The sequence below is a fragment of the Aedes aegypti genome, chromosome 2, assembly GCF_002204515.2.
Source record: "Aedes aegypti strain LVP_AGWG chromosome 2, AaegL5.0 Primary Assembly, whole genome shotgun sequence".
NCBI lineage: Eukaryota > Metazoa > Arthropoda > Insecta > Diptera > Culicidae > Aedes > Aedes aegypti.
Genome location: NC_035108.1, coordinates 374,219,542 through 374,239,308, shown reverse-complemented (window position 1 = coordinate 374,239,308; position 19,767 = coordinate 374,219,542). Strand labels below are relative to the sequence as shown.

The 19,767-nt window shown below is 37.4% G+C and overlaps 1 protein-coding gene across 2 annotated transcripts in view; it reads right to left on the bottom strand.

The window, feature by feature from the left end:
• LOC5572422 (protein limb expression 1 homolog) overlaps window positions 1–19,767 on the bottom strand; it is a 204,526-nt gene that overhangs the window by 136,941 nt on the left and 47,818 nt on the right. The gene's annotated exons all lie outside the window — the stretch shown is intronic.

Here is a 19,767-nt window from a genome sequence, read left to right as displayed (position 1 = left end):
ACGAAATGCTCATAATTATCTTTCATGGCATTGCACTTGCTATCTGAAGTTTAGTGAAATTATGTCTTTGAATTCATACAAAAAAAAAACTGTTTAAAACCATGACTTTTAATTATTGAATGATGGATTCTTGAGCCTCAAGTGTCTACAATATGAACAAAACGATATTTTTGCCTCAAAAAGGACATAACTCAATACATTAATGACTATTATTTCAAAAATACGCTGAGCGCAAAGAAAAACCATAATGAACTCACTTGTAATTAAGTTTTGATGGTATGTTAATATAAACCCATATAAACAAATCTATTTACTTCAGAACTCGTGGATTTATCCATCAAAAGGCATGTATCTTATGCATGCATGTATCATGTATCTTTATAAAAGACCTTACGATTTTCTTCAAAATTTTACACATACATAAAGTTTAGCCATAGCAATTGAATAGTAAGCATAAATTTGATGTAGTTTTTTTTTCTGATAATAACGGCATGGAGAGCGCCGTAGATGCACTTTCGACTTAAAAATACATTTGTTTGAGTTGAAACGTATCCGGATTTCTTGGTTGTAGCACGCCATTTGCTTGTTATTTGGTGATGTAGAATCTTTAATTCATTGTGTATGATCGGGATTAACATACAACTGATTACGTTACAATTATTTTCCTTATTTAATAAAATGAGACGGTTTACAAGTTCAATAATTTTAACGTTTGTAATTCAACTCTACCTAAATTGTGTATTAATAAAATAAATTGTTCGAGAGGAATTGTAAAGCTACGTCAGTGTTTGACAAATGACTGATCGGAATGTGCTGATGATAAGGAACAGAACACCGAAGTATCAGCAATGTTCTAAGTTGTGCATGGGGTCTATGACCCGCTTCAGAGATTTTTATAATTTAAGTTATCGCAGTTATATGAAAATGCTTGTTCAGTCCGTAAATCGGTAACACGCTTACAAATTCTATGTTTCAAATGGTTTTGCAGGAAAAAAGTCTTATTATTATGATTTTATTTGGAGCAAGGAAAAGTATTGAACATCTTCTATAAAACACATAAAACCTCCTCTTCTTTTTGTGGGCTTCGTGGTCATGCGATTACTGTTACCATGCATTTAGCCACATCGATGCATAGAGCGTAGGTTCAATTTCCGCCTTAGACTGGAAAACATTTAGTCAGGAACGTATTTCTACTATGGCACTGGACGTTGCATGCTAGGCCATTGTCTAGTGTGGTCCTTCATTCAAAGTTAAAATCATTCACTGGGAGCATTTACTTGTCCCTATGTTTTTATAAAAATAGAGACTTCGTATCTTTGAAGGAAGTGTCGATAGCACAATATTGAAGTTTTTGATCGATTTTGAATTCGACTGCATCAAAATAAAGAGGGTGCAGTACTGGATGGATTTATATGTTTAAGCAGGAGCATAAATAAATATCTCGCATTCCTAAATAAAGAAACATAGAACAAAACTGTGAAAGCAGCCCAATAAATTCCCTCCTAATAATATCTGACAAATTACATTCACCACACATATCCACATCACTCGCAAGTGTATCGTGGTAGTCGGCCACTTAAAATTGCTACGGAGATTAAGCAAAAGCGCCAGTCAGTCGTGGCCGAACCAAACCGTGATTTTCTTCGACTTTGACTTCTCCGGTCCAGCAAAAGGCGAAACAGATGATGATATTACAATTATTTCAATTAAGAGCTTCTTCGCAATCCTCGGCGAGCCAATCGGTGGACTCAATGTCGGCTGCGACGATCGGTGAGTGGTTCGCCGTACAGCCAATCATCAATGCCATAATCCCGAACTGTTGGATGGCTTCAGGATCGTGACTTTCTTCTCAGGTTCGGCTTGGGTAATCTGCCGCTAATCTAGATTTATTCTCTCCCGACACTCGGGTGCGGCTAATATCTTGTAACACACCACATTTCAGTTCTAAAGCCACTGTGACCCATGTGGGTACTGCTGCCTACGTACCTACGTGCCTACTGGATCATCGGAACGACGACGACGACTACGATAATATGTTCCGTGCAAAGTGGAGCAAAGTGAGCTGGCGTGTTCCCCAGCCGGTGACTGTATGAAGGCAGATTATCATAGGCGTAACTTGCTATCAGACCTCAGGAGGTGCACGGCACTTTTGCATTGGAGGTGGTAGATCATGAGGAATTTGCATAATTTTCTAAAGCTTGATTCGAAAATTTTTGATTACCGATTATATTACCGCACCTTCACAGCAAGGTAGGTAGAAACCTGAAAAATGTACATATCGATTAGCTCGTATCCTATCAGCAAAGAAAAAAATGTTCAAATTGATGCCATTTCGGCAATTTCGCTGAATAAGAGTTGAATAAATCACTCTTAAGCTCATTTTACTTTAATAAACCATTGTTCAGTTACTTATGTAATGTTACTATCCAATGTCATAGGTATTTTTGGAAATGCCCACTGGCTCGGAGTTATTCCGGTAGGTCATTGGGCCAGATCGGGTGAAAATAATTCCATCTTCCATTTAAAACAACGTATACCCTACTAATTGGTATAAATCTGACTCCAATTCATTTTTTTCTTGGTTTCGAATACAGATGTCAAGTGAAAACTAAGTTAGATCATGGGATTAGATTTGGTCTAGGGTATTTATTCGGTTCTCTATCGATCCTCCGTTCTTCGGTTCTCTATCGGTCCTCCGTAGAACCGGCACCAAAAAGGTCAATATAATTTGTCTTCTAATGTAGCAAATTTAAGTTTTAATTTTCATAATTAAATAAAAACTACCTCAGTCTTACTCGAACGAGACCATTTCAAGGGTATTGGCCACCTTGGAATATATAGTTTGAGGAAAAATAGGAATAATTCCGAACGGGGGGACATTCCCACAAACTCCGATGTTGAATGTTATTGGTAATCTATTTATATGAATATATATGTGTATATACATAGTGTCAAGTATGTATATATACATAGTGTATATATAGAGTGTCAAGTGAGGCATAAGTTCTAGTTAGGCAAAAGTTTCTTCTCTAGAATTCTTGCTCGATTAAAAACAAACAGTATAAATGTCATGGTGATTCGAACGGTGTTAAAGTCAAAGACTAGCACTCGGATTTGGAAAAGCTATGGCTTTTTGTTGGTGTTGAACATAAAAATTGTACGTTTCGGTGCAATGGAAATTCGCATGAAACAAAAAAATAAAAACATGTGAGGCTGTTGCTGGACCTATCATATGGATGCTTTTAGATGTTTAGTTCTTGCATCATTGTTTGGAAATCATTTTGTCATTGGTGGGGTAAAAGCTCGAGCCATATATTATCTCTCGGAGAAATTTGTAAATTGCCACAAATCTACATATTATCTTCAAATTAAGCAAAATATCGTGCGAAAAAAGTCACAAAAATTTTAGGTTTCACCTTCATTTTACGAAAAACATTTTTTTTTGGGTATACAGTGGTATCCAAAAGTTGCCAAAAACGGAACCATGTTAAAATCGGAACCCACATTTTAAATTTCAAGAATATCATTTGGACGTTGTTCCATCATCATTATGGAAACAAATTAATGGTTCACTTTGAAGTAGATTGCCGTAGGATAGGACTACCGTAAACGGGGTAACTTTTTTAACTAGTTTTTCGAAGCTAAATCTCATTATTTCTAGATTTTGATTCAAAGGTTTTGTTGTATAAAACAAGAACTGGTATCTTAGCTGTCGATTGCAGTTGAAATATTGCATAACGATTCATTTTTAATACGATTAGAATTTTTTGTACTATCAAAAGTCCATTTTCGGTTTTGGAGTAACTTTGATAATGGATATGTAAACAAATGGGAATCCTCAACCGAACTACTGTTTGACATCACTGCAGTTAGAACTGGATTGGAGAATGTTAATAGAGAACTTATCATCCATTTTGTGCATTTGAATACAGATTTTAAAGAAAACAAATCACATGCTCATGTGTTTTAAGTTGTAACAAACATGACAAGCAGTATTATAAGCCAATAAGAATTTGTATAAACTAATACATTTGAGCATAGGGTAGCTCGGTGTAATACGCCCCAACGGGGCAATACGCCCCTTTTCATTTTCACGGGATTGAGGCTTCTTTCACACGTAAATATGATTACATATCTTAAATATTCGCGAAAAAATGATGTTGCGCATATATGTTCTTTGAAAAGTATAAACAATCAATAGAAATTGTAAAAATATCGAAAATCAGGTTTTTGGTTTAAAATTTAGCTTTTGATAAGCAAGCCTCAGGGTGAATGAAGCCCATTCTTTACTATTGTACTTAACACAAAAAACTTTTACTGGAAGACGACTGCTAATGGACCCTTTTAAGATTGGCAGGTGGTGGAGTTCTCCTTGGAAACATTTATACAACGCTGTGGACCTTTTTTCTATGAGAGGGGCATATTGCACGGGTTGCTTTTGAAACGTAAACATTGGGACCGTTTACAAAAAACATCTTGTACACTTTTTTGAAGAAATCTGGAAAGAGAAACTTGCGTGCAGAGCATGGCCAACTTAATAAGCAACACATTGACATACAAAACCCAAATAACATTCACTCATTTAACAAACACCATTATGGCAGTTTTATCCAGCATCATGTTTTATAACATTTTAATAATTTCCATGGCCAACCTTTGTTAAAGCATTGTTCACACAAATTTGGAGAAACTTTAAAGCATGTCGTTGAATACCAACTTTATTTTTCAGCATTAAACACGTTTTACAAGCATTTAGTTCAGCTTTTATACGGCTGGTCTAAAAATAATTAAAGACTAATAAAAACAAAAAAATACTTTTCTAGGCACTTTATAAATGTAGTGTGCACTATTATTATGATAGTATAACAATCTTATTTAAAAATCGCCTGTATACTGGATTCGAACTCGAGACCTTCCAATCGTCAGCGGTATGCCTTGCCATCTGCGCCATCCAAGAATTGATGATTATACCGTCCAGTGCAAAATATAAACTTCTCATAGCTGAATATTGACCATGTTCGAGCTTCTATTCGACAACGTCTAATCAACACATGGTACGCTAATCTACAACTGAACAAGCATATTATTCAGCTGCTGTTTAGTGCTGACCCAAGCTGAGTTCAGTCGGCTATTTTTAGCGCACAGTGAGAAAATTTATGTCGATGTTGGTCAAAATAATGTTTATTTACACAAAGTAAAAACAGTCTGAAATGATTAATCTAATTTCATAATAAGTTTTAGTTTGTTCAAAACTGATATATTAACTTAAATAATTTTATAAATTATAGTTTGATTAATTTTTTATTTGTATTTTTCATAAACCTATTACGTATGCATTGAAGTAAAAGTTCTCTGTATGAATATATTTGAATCATTTAAAGGGTTAGTCCTCAGAACCCACCTGAATAGATAAATATTCGAATATTTTGATGCGAATTTTATTTTCGGAAATGGCCAAGTAAATCATTTTTCTTAGAGCGCAGTGTTTATTCAGTTGTGAAGAAATGTCATTTCAAATGTAGCTGGCTATAGAAATTTATTTAATCAATTCTGTCAAAGAAATATCCATTTTTCTTGTACGGAAAAACATCCCGAGCAGGCGAAAAAAGCTTAGCAATAGAAAATATAATATGGATAGCTAAAAGTGATATTAACTTGATAGATATATGATATAAAATATCTGGAAATGATATCTAAAATAAACTACTAGAACAAAATTGGCATGTCAAATTTAGATTCTGCAAGATTTTACCAATAGCTGTGAGCTATTCATTAGATCTGCGTACATCAAATTTTTCATAGGTTTAGAAGTTCCAGGAACAAAATTTTGATATTGTCTTCAGATATTTTATCTCTTATGTCAATCAAGTCAATATCACGCTTTGTTTGTCAGTACTTTGCTCCTACTCGGAATACTTAGCTTAAATGTTTATTTTTGTTTATCACAATAATTCTGCATTTCTAGAGACTGACCATGTTTATTTTCGGAACAGCTATTTCAAAAGTTTTAAGAAAGCATAATTTATGAGTTTTGAAATGCATTCGGAACTCAACACGAATTTCGGATATTTTGTCCATTTTATGAAATTTAGCTATAGTGTGATCGCTTTTACAAGGCTTATTTATTGCTGAACAATGTGTTTGTTAATCGTCATTTTGGCCTCTATTGGATCAACTGTTCTTATAATATACTGAAGCTGAATTAGGATTTTATAAGATACTTATTCAGCTCTTATTCATGCTTATGTTAAACATGTGGGAATAGCTGAAGTGCGACGCAAGTAAAACGTTAGTTCGTCTTCTGAATATCCTTCTATACATATACATTTGTTTAGTGGAATATTGGCTTTTTAATTGGGGGAAACATGTCTTCTTCAGCTCATTTGTAGAACAATCTTGACTGGTCGAATGAGAATCTTTGGAAACGTTTAATAAGTGGCGATTCAACTTTTGTTCATTCTAATGCATAACGTTGAACATTGATCTAAGTTTGTGTTAAAAAAGCACCTTCTCAGCTCTGTATAGAGCAAATTTATTATTCAGCTGCCATTACCATTATTGAACAATAATTAAACATGCATGCTTGTTTGTGGCTCTGAATTGTTAGTTGGGAACTTTAGAAGTGATGCATTTGCTACTGCGATAGAGCAGTTTTTCCTTAAGGGGGGGCGTATTACACCTTTTTACCTTATATCGATTCATTCTCATGTTTCGACGTTGAATTCCACATAAATTAATGGTTATAGAAATTCAGATAATTTTACTTTGAACAATATTGAATGAACTATGTGAAGTTAATCGGACGTTGCATACCTCTAGGCGTTTAACATTATATAGGAGTTTCTGACTTTAATTCCAAAAATGGCTCCAATTTGTAAAAAAAAACTTTGCGTTAATTTGAGAACGAAATTAAATTCTGCTATAACTATGCTGATAAGGATATGTGATTTACTATTTAAAAATTTATCAAATAACGTTCGTAGAACAGATTGTTTGTAAGCGTTGCAGATATGCTAAAATCTCATCAATATTCGGATTAAAAGCCCCAATTTTCTCTATTCCAACGAAAATAGCTCTGACATAAAGTTTCATACGAATACTCTTCCTTTTTGTATTCGTTTTTCTTAGCTTGAGCTTGAGCTTGATTGGCCGCCCGTGGATGCTACTTCAGTATCGCCAGATCAGCTGCACTTTCACAAGGAACCAACCGAATGACTGCTTGGGACTAACAGGCATCCTCAGTGTATATGTGCTGGTGATCTTCTATTTTTTAGGCGACAATGGTGCCTGCCACGTCAGAATGCAGACCAGAAGGGAGAGGAAATTATGTTGCACTTATACTGACCCACTGTAGACCGTGGAATCCGACTCATCTACGCCAGTTCATGCGGCAGTGTATGGATTGGAGGAAAGGCATGGCAGAGAGGTTTGCTTTTGTGGTTAAGCAGACTGCTTATGAATCAGGCGTAAGGAAAGGCATGGGCGTGGAAGAATGGAAGCGTTAGGGGAAACGGTTTCTTGTCCGTCTCTGGTTCTAGCGTTTGCTATGAACGAATAGTATACAACTACAAAGTACGAGGAAAGGGACGGGCCTGGGATTGAACCCATGACCTTCTGCTTATGAAGCAGAAGCGGTAGCCATCAGACCACCAACCCCGTCTCCTTTTTGTATTCGCTTTGCTTAACTGATTTACTGAAATTATATTATTTCATTTATAATGTTGTGGGGCCCGCGCCATTAAAGTTACCCGAATTATCAAAGCTACCCCGTTTTACGATATGTTATAAATCTAGAGTCTTGTCATATCAATTGTGGAGTTCCACACACTTTTAAATGCTGATATATCTTCAATGATGCTTTATAAGCTTAATGTATACTTTTTGTATACATAGGCCATGTAAAAATAATCACATTGATCTTTATTCAATAACTGGACAATTCCTCAAAATAGTGTAAGAACAGAAAATTTATTAGAAACGTATTTACAAAAAAGTTTAAAGCGTTATAAAACTAAATGATTATAGTTCGATGAACTTTAGAAAACATTCCAAGCATCAAATTTGACAATATTCGGTTATTTGAAAATAAACTCTTTTAAATTATATTTATTGCATAGAAGGTGAAGATGAATCTAAGCCAAAGTTCAAGTTTTCAAGAGCCCGGATCTGGAGAACCAAACATCCGTTTGAGCTGAAAACCTAATCGATTGGTCACCACCAGCTAGTGACCAATCGATTAAGTTTTCAGCTTACACGGAAATTTGGTTCTCCAGATCCGTGCTCTTGAAAATTTGAACTTTGGCTTCGATTCATCTTCACCAGAAAGGCATCTTATAATTGACTACATTTAAAGAGCACACAGAAACAGCTGAAATCAATGGCGGTACACAAAAACTATGATATTTTTCGGAACATAATATTGACTAAGCCTTCAATACGGTTTACCATATAATTATGGATGAAAAATTCCTCTAGATTCTAGAAATTATTACAAGCTTGTGGGCCGCATGTCGAGCATCACTGTTCTAGCGACTTATAACTGTCGCCCATAATTTCGGAGAATACAAAAATAAGCTTCTCATTACTTTAATTTAAAATGAGTTTTAATTGTGTTTTAGAACTCGAACTTGGAAATGAATTTAACAGGAATTCGTAACTCTTTTTAATGTATTCGAATCCTCTGAGCGAAATCTCAATAGAGATACAAAAAACTAGATTGGAGTACCTTGTACCTTTTAAGTCCGGGCGGAATTAAAAGGTACAAGTAATTCGAAAAATCCCGTTATGAAACCCAACAGCCCGTCAAGAAGCTCCAGGTGTCCGTTAATAATCTACAGAAACCCGCTAGATCTCTGAAGTAGTTCGCTAGGAATCCACAAAATCTTGCTTAGAATTATCAGAATCTTGTCTTATTATACATCTGTTTTCAGTAAGCAAAGCGGGTACCATGTTCATGAATTTAATAATATCCCATTTCGATGATATGTCCACATTTGGGATACCACCGAAAATTGAAGATGATTATGAAGCATGCATATTGAGGAGGTTCACAAAATCGTTTTACTTCACGCCACTAATTCGATTCTTGATCAAATTATGGATGTCCTCCCAAAATTTAAACTAATTTGGATTAAAACTGATACTGCATAAGCCCTTCAAAGTTTTTTATGAGACAAGCATACAATTCATTTAATCGATCATAGTGTTTGCCCACGTGATCTTGAAGGTTAGAGCAACTCTGAAACTTTTAAATACATTTTTCAGCTACAACTTTACCACAGACCGTTTTCAAATTGGTCACCTCAGTAATTAGTTATTGGACACCAAGACTTTGATCTAGAATCGAATGAACGGTGTGGAGCAAAAACAATTTTCGAACCACCCTAATGTATATACATCTGATACTGTGACTTTCAGAAAAAAAAAACCGATATCATATCACCGTTTTGAAGTGATTAGAAGCAGGGGAAGAGGTGGTTAAATGAACACCTTAAGGGTATCGTCTTGTTTCTGATAGAAAAACGAGAAATTTGTATAGTTCTATCGCACAACATCAAAATATATGTTAACTATAGAAGCGAAACGAATTCAGATTGAAATAGCTAAATTTTCACATACAGCCGCCTCTCCACATCTCGATATTGAAGGGACCATCGAGATAGGGAGAGATCGAGACAAAGAACATTAATTCAATGAACACTAGATTGAAAATCACTCCGTTACTAGGAAAATAGTAAACAAACAAACTTCATTTCCAGTTTTCATTTTTTTCATATCGACATATGGAGAGAAAATTGGGAACGAAAAATCAATAGGAACACATCGAGATATGAAGATATCGATATAAGGAGGATATCGAGATGTGGAGAGAGAAATCGTATGCAGAATGAAGGGACTGAAGCAATCATCGACATAGGGAGAGATATCGAGATGTGGAGAGGCGACTGTATTTTTATCGCTTACAAAAAACGATGCAAATGTTCATTTTGCCTGCACTATGTGGGTAAAATGAACAGCTGTTGGTGGTAAAATGGACATCATGCAAAAAACGTGGGTAAAACAAAATAAAAATTGAAAATTTTAATTGCATTCCCAAAATTATATCCATTAATGATTGTAACCCATCCAAAAAGGAATGTCATGGTATCAGATTTTATATCATATCATAACGATATTCACCTAACTGAAAACCCCACAAGGTCAGTTCTAATTTTCAAACGTGGTTTTCTAAAATTTTAGTTTTTGTTGATATTTTCACTTCAATTGACCTCCGTATCAACCCGAACACTCCGATTTATGCTCTAAATCGTCCGTAGGTTATAAAAATTCAATCAAATTAGATTTTTCTCGATAAAAGGCACGGTGTTCAATTTACCACCCCTGTTCATTTTGCCACCACTTCCCCTATACCTTTTATCAATTCAAGTAACGTTACGTCTTCTAATTAAAAACATTTTACATGAATCCAGAGTTATCTAAATTTAAAAATATTAATCTATGATTATAACACACAAATATTTTTCAGTGCCAACCATGATTGATTAATTCATTGATTCGAACTAAAAAAATCTGGCTCATTATTCTTAAATCTTAGTAACTAAATAAATAACTAAAAACTTTTGTTTTTAATGAATAGCGAGGTTATGGATCAAATGCTGGAACTTCTGGAACGTGCTTCAACGAATATCGACATGTTCTCGATGTTTAAAGACAGACAAGAACACGCTATTTCTAAACCAGCAGATTATAAAGATCGAATGTACCTCGGATTTTTTCACACTATATATCAGTATTTGGTCTATAATTTCATAATCGGAAGGTTACAAAATATTCTATCGGTGAAATCCCATACATTTTGTATCGGCTGAAATGTGTAGGAAAATGTGATTTTCATATGTACATGGAAAAATAGCTAAAAAGTGGAAAAAAAAAATCAAAATTTCACCGATGGAATATTTTGAAACTTTCCGATTATGAAAAAATAACGCAATTACTGAAGTCTAGCGGAAACAAATCCGAGGTATATTTGATTTTCATAATCTGCTGGTTTTGAAATAGCGTGAAGAGTTTGGCAGTATGGGAAATTTTAAAATGACAAATTGCAGAAATCCATAAATTTTGAAAATATACAACCAGTATACACATCTCTTCATTTCTTTTGAAAAATTGTCTAGGAAGGCTAGCTCTAGGCCCCCTGCCCTCTCTTATTTACGCCAATGCCGATGATGGCACACACCGACACTTTTTTTTTCGAGAAAACTATAGGTAGAGCAACTTACATTCATTGCCTCTTTTTGCTCATTAAAAATATGATCGAGATTGTCTCATTAAGACTTCATTAGGTTGATGGGATGTCGATTCCTGGGCAGTGGTGGCGCTGACGGACAAGGCCGCAACTGCCTGAGAGAACGAAAGGGGGTGGAACAGGTTGTGTGCCTAACATCCATGCACACATGACAAACGGCGCAAACAGGGCAACGAGGTGTGGGCAAATACGATGAGCTGCTGACGGGGCCCTGACTGCAAAACCGCAACTGAAGAAGATGATCTGACCCTCCTCAGGGTACCTGCTGAAACCGGAGGTCCCAACTGCGCGTTGATCGGACATGATGGTTTGTCTGCACGCAAGCGCGCTGGTTTGAAGGGGTTTGACAGGATTGAAGTAAGAAACTTAGCGGAAGGTTCTCTCCCTCCTCCTCCACAGCCTTCCAAACTGATAATCACCAACGCAGTTTTATACTTCAGCCGCACACAGTGGCAAACGCAAATCCGATCACCCCTCTCCGTCAACTGCTGGGAATCAATCGCCAGCGAGCAGACATTTGTTCAAACCGAGAACGTTGAACTGCGAGGATTTTCATGACTTTGAACTAAATACCACTTGACGCCCCAGTGCTGCTATCCGTTACGGTTCGCTGCACGTCTGTCCAGTGCTCTGATGTCCGGTTTTCCCTTGTCTTGATGCGGTTTGTCGTTTTTAAGTAGACCAACCCGGTGATTGTTGGTTTTTATCTATGAACGTGGCTGAAATATGACACCCAAGGCTCTCTAGGGGCTATCTATAATAATTCAAAAAAACCTAAAAAAAAAGTTATCAAAGCTAGAATCAATCTCAATCTATCATTCCCAAATGTATTAAATTTTGTTTTATAAAGGGTTCTACATAGCCGTAGCTGCAAACGCGTTGCTATTTGGCAAAACTAAGTTGAGGGTCATGAGTTAAAATCTCGCCAGGCGAGGATTTTTTCGTTTTAGAAATATTCTCGACTTTCCTGGGCATAGATTATTTTCGTTTCTGCTCCACAATATACAATTGCAGAAATGGTCAATTGGCAAAGAAAGCTGTCATTTTATAACTGTAGAAGTGCTCATACAACACTAAGACATGGGAAAGAATCTGTTTCCGTTGAGTAGATTCAGTACATATTCAATTGTGTCCTAAAATGATTTTGAGATCTTTTCTAGATGGAGAAAGGGTACACAGACATTCATAGAAAACAGTGAAGTAGGCTTGAAGTGATGAATTCTAACAATTAACGATTAAAAAAAACTTGAGAACACTTACTGTTCTAGCCGATTTTCAATGTATACAATTTATTTGTTATAAGAAATTTTCTAGGAAATACTTTTAAATGAAGAGAAACCTTTCCTTCAGTTCAAGTTTCTCTCCGGCGAGTGTAGAATTTATTTGATTGCTTTTCTGTAACCCGATGTCACATTTTTCATGCAACGATTAGAGTGTCGCCAATTTTTTATTCTCCTTCAACAGCACGCCATGAAAAAGCAAAAAAAAAACAGAAGCAAAGAGAGCAAAACATGCTGTTGCAGCTGAACAACATGGCTTGCGCTGATCGTTCGTCATTCGTGGGATCCCATCAAGAACGACGCATAGCAGCTCCATCGTAACTACCAACAGTGAATCATTTTCTCTTTGATGCTGATCGTTGCCCCAAAAAAAAGGTCCCAAAATCCTCCAAGTTCCGCTACGGTAATGGGGTAGGTTACCCACCTGAATTTACTGCTGGACTGCACTTTTGTATTTGGAGTCAGTTTCGGTTGGCAGTTCAACCCTATTGTCGCCACTGTTTCAATCAAGTTTGTGGCTGTAGCAGCCTCCTGGTTTCTTCTACGAGAGCAAGATCGTGGTAAAGAATAAACAATCTTGTCTCGTTCTGCTGCTGTTGTACGCATAATTGTCCCATGTAGTTTTTTTTTCATTTTGATTATTTTTACGTAGGGTGCCGGTACCAATGGTTGTAACGTACCAGTAGATTGGACTATGGAATAAAACGTACATTTTTCGATAAAAACGACATGTGCTATTTTTGGTGGATAGATCGCCTCTAGTTTAGTCGTTTTGCCAAATTTCAGCTTTTTATTTTATCAAAAAGCCATATAAATAATTAAGTTTACGCAAAAAATTTGCTCCCTTGCACCAATAGATTTTTTTTGTGTAGTAAAAGTTTTAAAAAGAAATTATTTGGCCAGTGCTCTCTACATGAGTGTGATTTGTAGTGAATGGTGTTATCGGTGCAATTTAAGCTTTGAAGGACGAGTAGATCGGTTTCCGGAGAAGCAATGTGTTGTGGTGTGCCGTGGGGACGTTCGGTTTCTTGCTAGGGAAATAATGCAACCTGAGCCTAACGGTTGGCGTACGTGGTAATACGAACCACTGTTGGAAATGGATTGGTCATCTTACCAATTGGGAGATCCGGTGAGTTTGTTTCAAATTATTATCAGAATATTGTTCGCAATAGTTGAATTTTGATAGGTAAGTGCCGCGGGAACGATATGTTTTTTTTTGTGATATGCATCGTCGGTTCGGGATCACGGATAATCGAATGATTCGCGTGTGGGTGGGAATATGTTTTGTATTTGCCACTATTTCCACATTTTCTCCGTTTTTGAGCTTTTTTAATTTAAACATAAAGTGACGCGTTCTTCATATTATTTTTTTTAGAGTTGTCGCCATTTCTTCAAAATAAGTTGGATACGTTTTTTTTTTTGTTTCTAATGTTTATTTTCCGAATAGTTTAAAAACAATACTAGGTTTGTAGATCTTACACGTAGCGGTTTTCTGTTTTTTTTGTCTTCTAGTCTTTTTCTCCGATGACCCTTGAGGGATCGGTTCTGCTTTTAAATCATTAATAAGCAGATACACACACTTGATTCGTCGCAAACATAATCATTTAAAACGGAAAGTACTCTGCGGAATCTAATTAATCATATATTTTAAATACGACAAACATCTTCTCTTTGATTGCCGGTATTCAAAAGATTAAATTCAAAACGTTTAAACAATAAATGCCATGGGTCTATCGCTAGCTTTCAAAGCGAATCCTGATTTTTTTTTTCCTCTCCCAACCCCCACCTCCGTAGCACTTATGAGGGTGTCGCTGAGTCGGTGGCCTCTCATTAAGTAAGTGCTGCATCAACATTTCCTTCCCCTATCCCAAGTTACGGTAAAGATGGGCGTGGCCAGGAATAGCGATATTTATGGTTTTGGTCTTCTTGTTTGGATTGGATCAAGGAATATTCCCCATCCTTGTTCTTGAAAGCAGTCCGAATGAGATTATCAAAAAGAAACATAAATGTTGCTAGTATCCAATCTACGAAGTATACCGTAACTACGCTAACGCTAACGCTAACGCTAAAATTTGCTCCCTTGCACCAATAGTTGCCGTCGTGTTCCAATAGTGGATCAACGGATGGAAGCAGTATTTAAAATGGATTTATAAAAATGAAGAAAAGTCCCAGAGATGATCTTTATGTTTCATTCGAAAGATATTAGTTGCTGTTCCGAGGGAAAAATGTTAAACCTATGTAAAAATTCACCATTTTGTTTAAAATTCTTTGTATCATTCCCGAACGTCTACTACTGGAAAATTAGCGCAACTACTGAAACACGTGCATCAATAGTGGCTCAAGCGATTTTATTCAAAAAATAAGTCTTATCTCTCTTTTTATATTTTTCCCATATAGTAGAGGTTGAAATCCTTCTGTTGATGCCAAAAGATCTCTGTTAAGGCTTTTCGTTATTTTGTTATGATTTTTTATAGCTTAGGTAGGCCACTAATGGCACCGGCACCCTATAGTTTTAGAAAACACCTACAAGAAATTAACTTTGCTCGAACACTCCATGTAAAGTCAATTTGTCCAAACGTTAAACTTCAATGCATAACTGTCACATTATTAAATTTGTAAGCGCGAATCTTATTTTGAACAGATTTGAACACAACCTGCTCAAATTATTTGTATCATATGGGCTACACCTACATAACTAAAATCATATTTGGTTAAAATTTTCAGTTTCAAAATTTTATTTCTGATACAACTTTTAACGATTAATTTATTAAGTTAACATCTAAACAGATAACCAGTTATGCATTTGAACGCACTCAGTTCGTGATTCAGTTCAATTTATAGAACGGAGTGATCAAGTAGACTTGCTCATTGTTCAGTTCAAAAATTTGAACGCTAGAGAGCAGTAAATAGGGCGATATTCAAAACTGAAAAGGCAATAGATGACTCTTTTTCAGTGGTTGTAAAACGAAATCCTGAAGCAAAGAAAGCACAATGGAAGATGAATTAAACACAAAAAGTTATGTATTCATATTACGCATGATTTCTAATCACTACTTTTTCGATCCAAGTAATTTACGTTTTTCATTATTTTCCATACATTTTGACAGTTCACCGACTACCATTCTTTCATGCGCTTGTGTTTGAAATTTGAGAAATTTGAGAATCCAGCGTAGCGCGATCAGTGAAAGGAATACACACATCAGTGTCGCCGCTAGGCGGCCAGCACAGATAAACTGAATATTCGAAGGGTTGTTGTCTGTACTTTTTGCCACTGGCGCCAACTGTTAGAGATTAAGATCAAAATGAACAGTCGTTACCCTATTGAACGCAGATGGTTTTGACAGATTTTACGACATCTGAACGTGCCAAAGTTGCTTTGAAGGTGCTCAAAGCAAGAAATGCTTTTTTATTTCATTACAGTTCAATTGAACTTATCGTCAATTCAAGAAATATTTCCCAGGTATAAACCTTAATTCATGCTTTGATTACCATTGTAATGCATTGCAATCTGAACGGGCCGTTCGAGAGCAGCGACAGGCTCTGGCTCGAGAGTTCAATGTCTACTGAGTTCACGTGCAAAATTTGAACGCGCTTCGTTCAGTTTTGGCTCGCGTTTAGTTCAAAATGCATCACTGCAGATAACACTAAATCAACAATTTCAAGCCAAAATACTCGGCTCGTGGCCACATTTCTGCATCGTCAGTTCTTCCTCACGCCCCCTAAATTGATGCGCACTTGATCCACCCACATAGCTCGCTGAGATCCACGCCTTTTTGTACCAACCGGATCCGAGAACACCATCTTTGGTTGTCGATCACCTCGAACGTTTCCTCGTCTATCGTAACACTGCTACCTAGGCGAGCCCTGACGCACTCGGCCCCACCAACTAGCATGTACTTTGTCTTGGATGCACTCACCACCAGTCCAACTTTCGTTGCTTCGCATTTCAAGGGGTGTACAGGTCTCCAAATGGCCGACAATGACCATATCATCCGCGAAGCAAACAAATTGACTGGATCTCGTGAAAATCGTACCACGGCTGTTATGTCCGTTGTCGTAGTCCCCGGCAAGACTCAAATGAACTGGAACGTTAACCTGAAACCTTCACACAATTTTGCGCACCTTCCATCGTTGCTTTTATCAGTCTCGTGAGCATCCCGGGATATCTGTTCTCATCCATGATTTTACATATCTCTACGAGGTCGATACTATCGTATGCCGCATCGAAATCGATGAATAGATGACCCGTTCGCGACCTAGTGTTCACGACATTTTTGAAGAATTTGCCCGTTCTGGCCCGTTATTGATCAGCTGTAAACGAAGGCGGCTTGATAACTTCCCACGAATTCGTTCACATTTAGAATGGTGATCGCTCAAAAGTTCTCACAATCTAACTTGTCGCCCTGTAGATAGGGCATATTACCCCTTCCCTCCACTCCTCCGGTAGCTGTTCTGTTTTCCAGATCGTACCTATCAGCCGGTGTAGGCAAACGGTCAGCCTATCCGGACCCATCTGCATGAGTTCAGCTCCGATACCATCTTTACCAGTGGCTTTATTGTTCTTGAGCTAATGAATGGCATCCCCAACCTCCCTCAAAGTGGGGGCTGGTTGGTTTCCATCGCTCGCAGTACTGACGAAGACATTTGGTCCATTGTCTCGACCTTCTTTGGCTATGCTCTCAGCGCCATTCAGGTGTTCGTCGAAGTGCTGCTTCCACCTTTCGATCACCTCACGCTCGTACGTTGAGATGCTCCCATCCAGAGTTGAGAAAAGTTCTGAAGTTCATATTAGAGTAGGCAAGCGTAGCAAATCACAGTCAGCAAAGCCAGTGAAACTCACGCCTATCGCTGCTGTAGGCAAAATGCCTTTAAAATAGCATAACACTCGTTGCTATGAGCAACCCCACACAACTGTAGAAAAATGTTCTATTTCCCGCTGCAGCTTGACCGCCCGCGCTGCATTCTTCTCCATCTAAATCTGCCTACATTCCTCGAAGAATCGCTCCGTTGACTCCGTCCCACGTACCCGACGTTGCTCTCAGCTGCATCGTTGATGGCTGCTTTCACTGTTCTCCTCAAGAGGGGCTTCATTCAGCTCAACCTCTTCCGGTAATGCAGCCTCGAGGTGCTGTGCGTATGCTGTTGCGACATCCGGCTGCTTAAGCCGTTCTAGATCATAACGGGGTGGCCGTCAGTGCCGTATGTTTTTAACGACAAAGAGTTTTGGGCGCAGTTCAACCATGACCAGATAGTGGTCAGAGTCGATGTTAGCGTTACGATAGGTCCTGACGTACAGTCACCCCACAGTTATGGATAGCACACATACGAATGGCTATACTCTTGGAGGCGGCGAAATCAATTAGTCGTAATCCGTTTTCGTACGTCAGCCGCTGAACGCTGAACTTTCCAATAGTCAGACTGTGAGGAGTTCAGGCCAATCTGAGCGTTTGAATCTCCTATGATGATTTTGACGTCGTGGCTCGGGCAGCTGTCGTACTCGCATTTGAGCTGCGCGTAAATAGCAACTTTATCATCACCAGGGCTGTGCACGTTTATTATGCTGAAGTTGAAGAACCGGCCTTTGATCCTCAACTTGCACATTTTCTCATACACATACAATGCGAGTGTTCATTCATGCAAAATTCATGTTCTCAGATAGTATCAACTCTTGATTTTAATAAACACCCTATTATTTGTGCTATTAAAACGATTTTATTCAAATTTATCACAATCCTAGCCAATACGAAACATAAATGTGTTAAAATCCCTGAACGCGCTCTCATCGGTTGCATATTTTGGACCATAGGACAATTATGCGTATAACGGCAGTTCTTGCACCGTCGTTTCTCATCCGTGGAACCTAAAACGTTAAGACGACCGCGATGGACGGGAAAATATGCACTCCGTACTTTGTCGCAAATCAAAAATTTTCTTGGCCCGGAGGTTCTTGAACTTTAGCGCGGCTGGATATGGCTTGGGTTGTCCTCCGCTCACAATGCCGACACGGTTTCCCATGAAAATTTCGGTGGGAGCGCACTGGAGAGTGACGTTCCGGCCAAGTAGGGGTTATCACAAAGGTAGACAACGGAGGTCTCCAATTTGCGAAAGATGTAAGAACAAAGAAGCGCAAAGAGGGTAGAGTAAAAGTATTTTAAAATTGATATTATATTTTTTTGGATGTATGGCCTTCTGTCGTGCCACGAAGATGGGATGCTCCGCTTTCGCAAATTTTTGTCAACAGAGGAGTGGGTTGCATCACAAGGCTCAGAGAGAAAATGTTTCAGATTCAAGAATCGACTTCAATAGAAGGGCAATTAAAACTGAAAAGTAAACAGATTGTTCATTTATGGTTGTATTTGAATAATTTATGGCAAAAATAGTGTGTTTTTGTATGGGTTTCTTAAACCAATTCTCATTTATAATGCCTGCAAAAACTTACTCATATTCTCCTTATGTTACGCATTTGAAACACTGACAATCACTTTATTTGAATGGACAAATATGCATTTGAAACAATATTATGGGGAAACGTCATGAATATAATCATGTCAAGATAATTATAAATTCGGGGGAATAGCATTCGGGGTGATGGAATTCGGGGTAATGGAATTCGGGGTGATGGCATTCGGGGGATGGGTCGTTCGGGGTTTTGGAATTCGAGATGATGGCTTTCTGGTTAATGGTATTCGGGATAATGGGAATCGGGGTAATAGGGTAGAATCATGATTTTAGTAAGTAGCGATATTTTAAATTTTACCGATTATTATTTACAGTGTTACTCCTTATCAGCTAAATAAAAAAAATCTTTCTTAACTTTTGTTAAAATCTTCTTTAAACTTTCAATCGCCTAAATCGTCACTGCGATAGGTGGAAAATTTTGAATAAATATTAAAAAAAATGATCAAAGTTAACCCGCATTACGGTGCATTGAATGTTTTAGCATTAGCAATGGGTTAGAATCTAAAATCATGGCCAATCAAGCTTAATGAAATCTAAAATTCAGCAAATCATTTTCTTCTGAATCATTTTAAATTTGGGAACACCATAAATCGTGGAATGCACCTAAAGGTTGGCAATTCCCTTTTGAAATTTTGCATTCTTCATAGTGATTCATAAATTTTGCTAATTTTTTCTTACCTATAACACTTGGATCGCGTAATCGTTCTTGAAGGTGCAATTTTT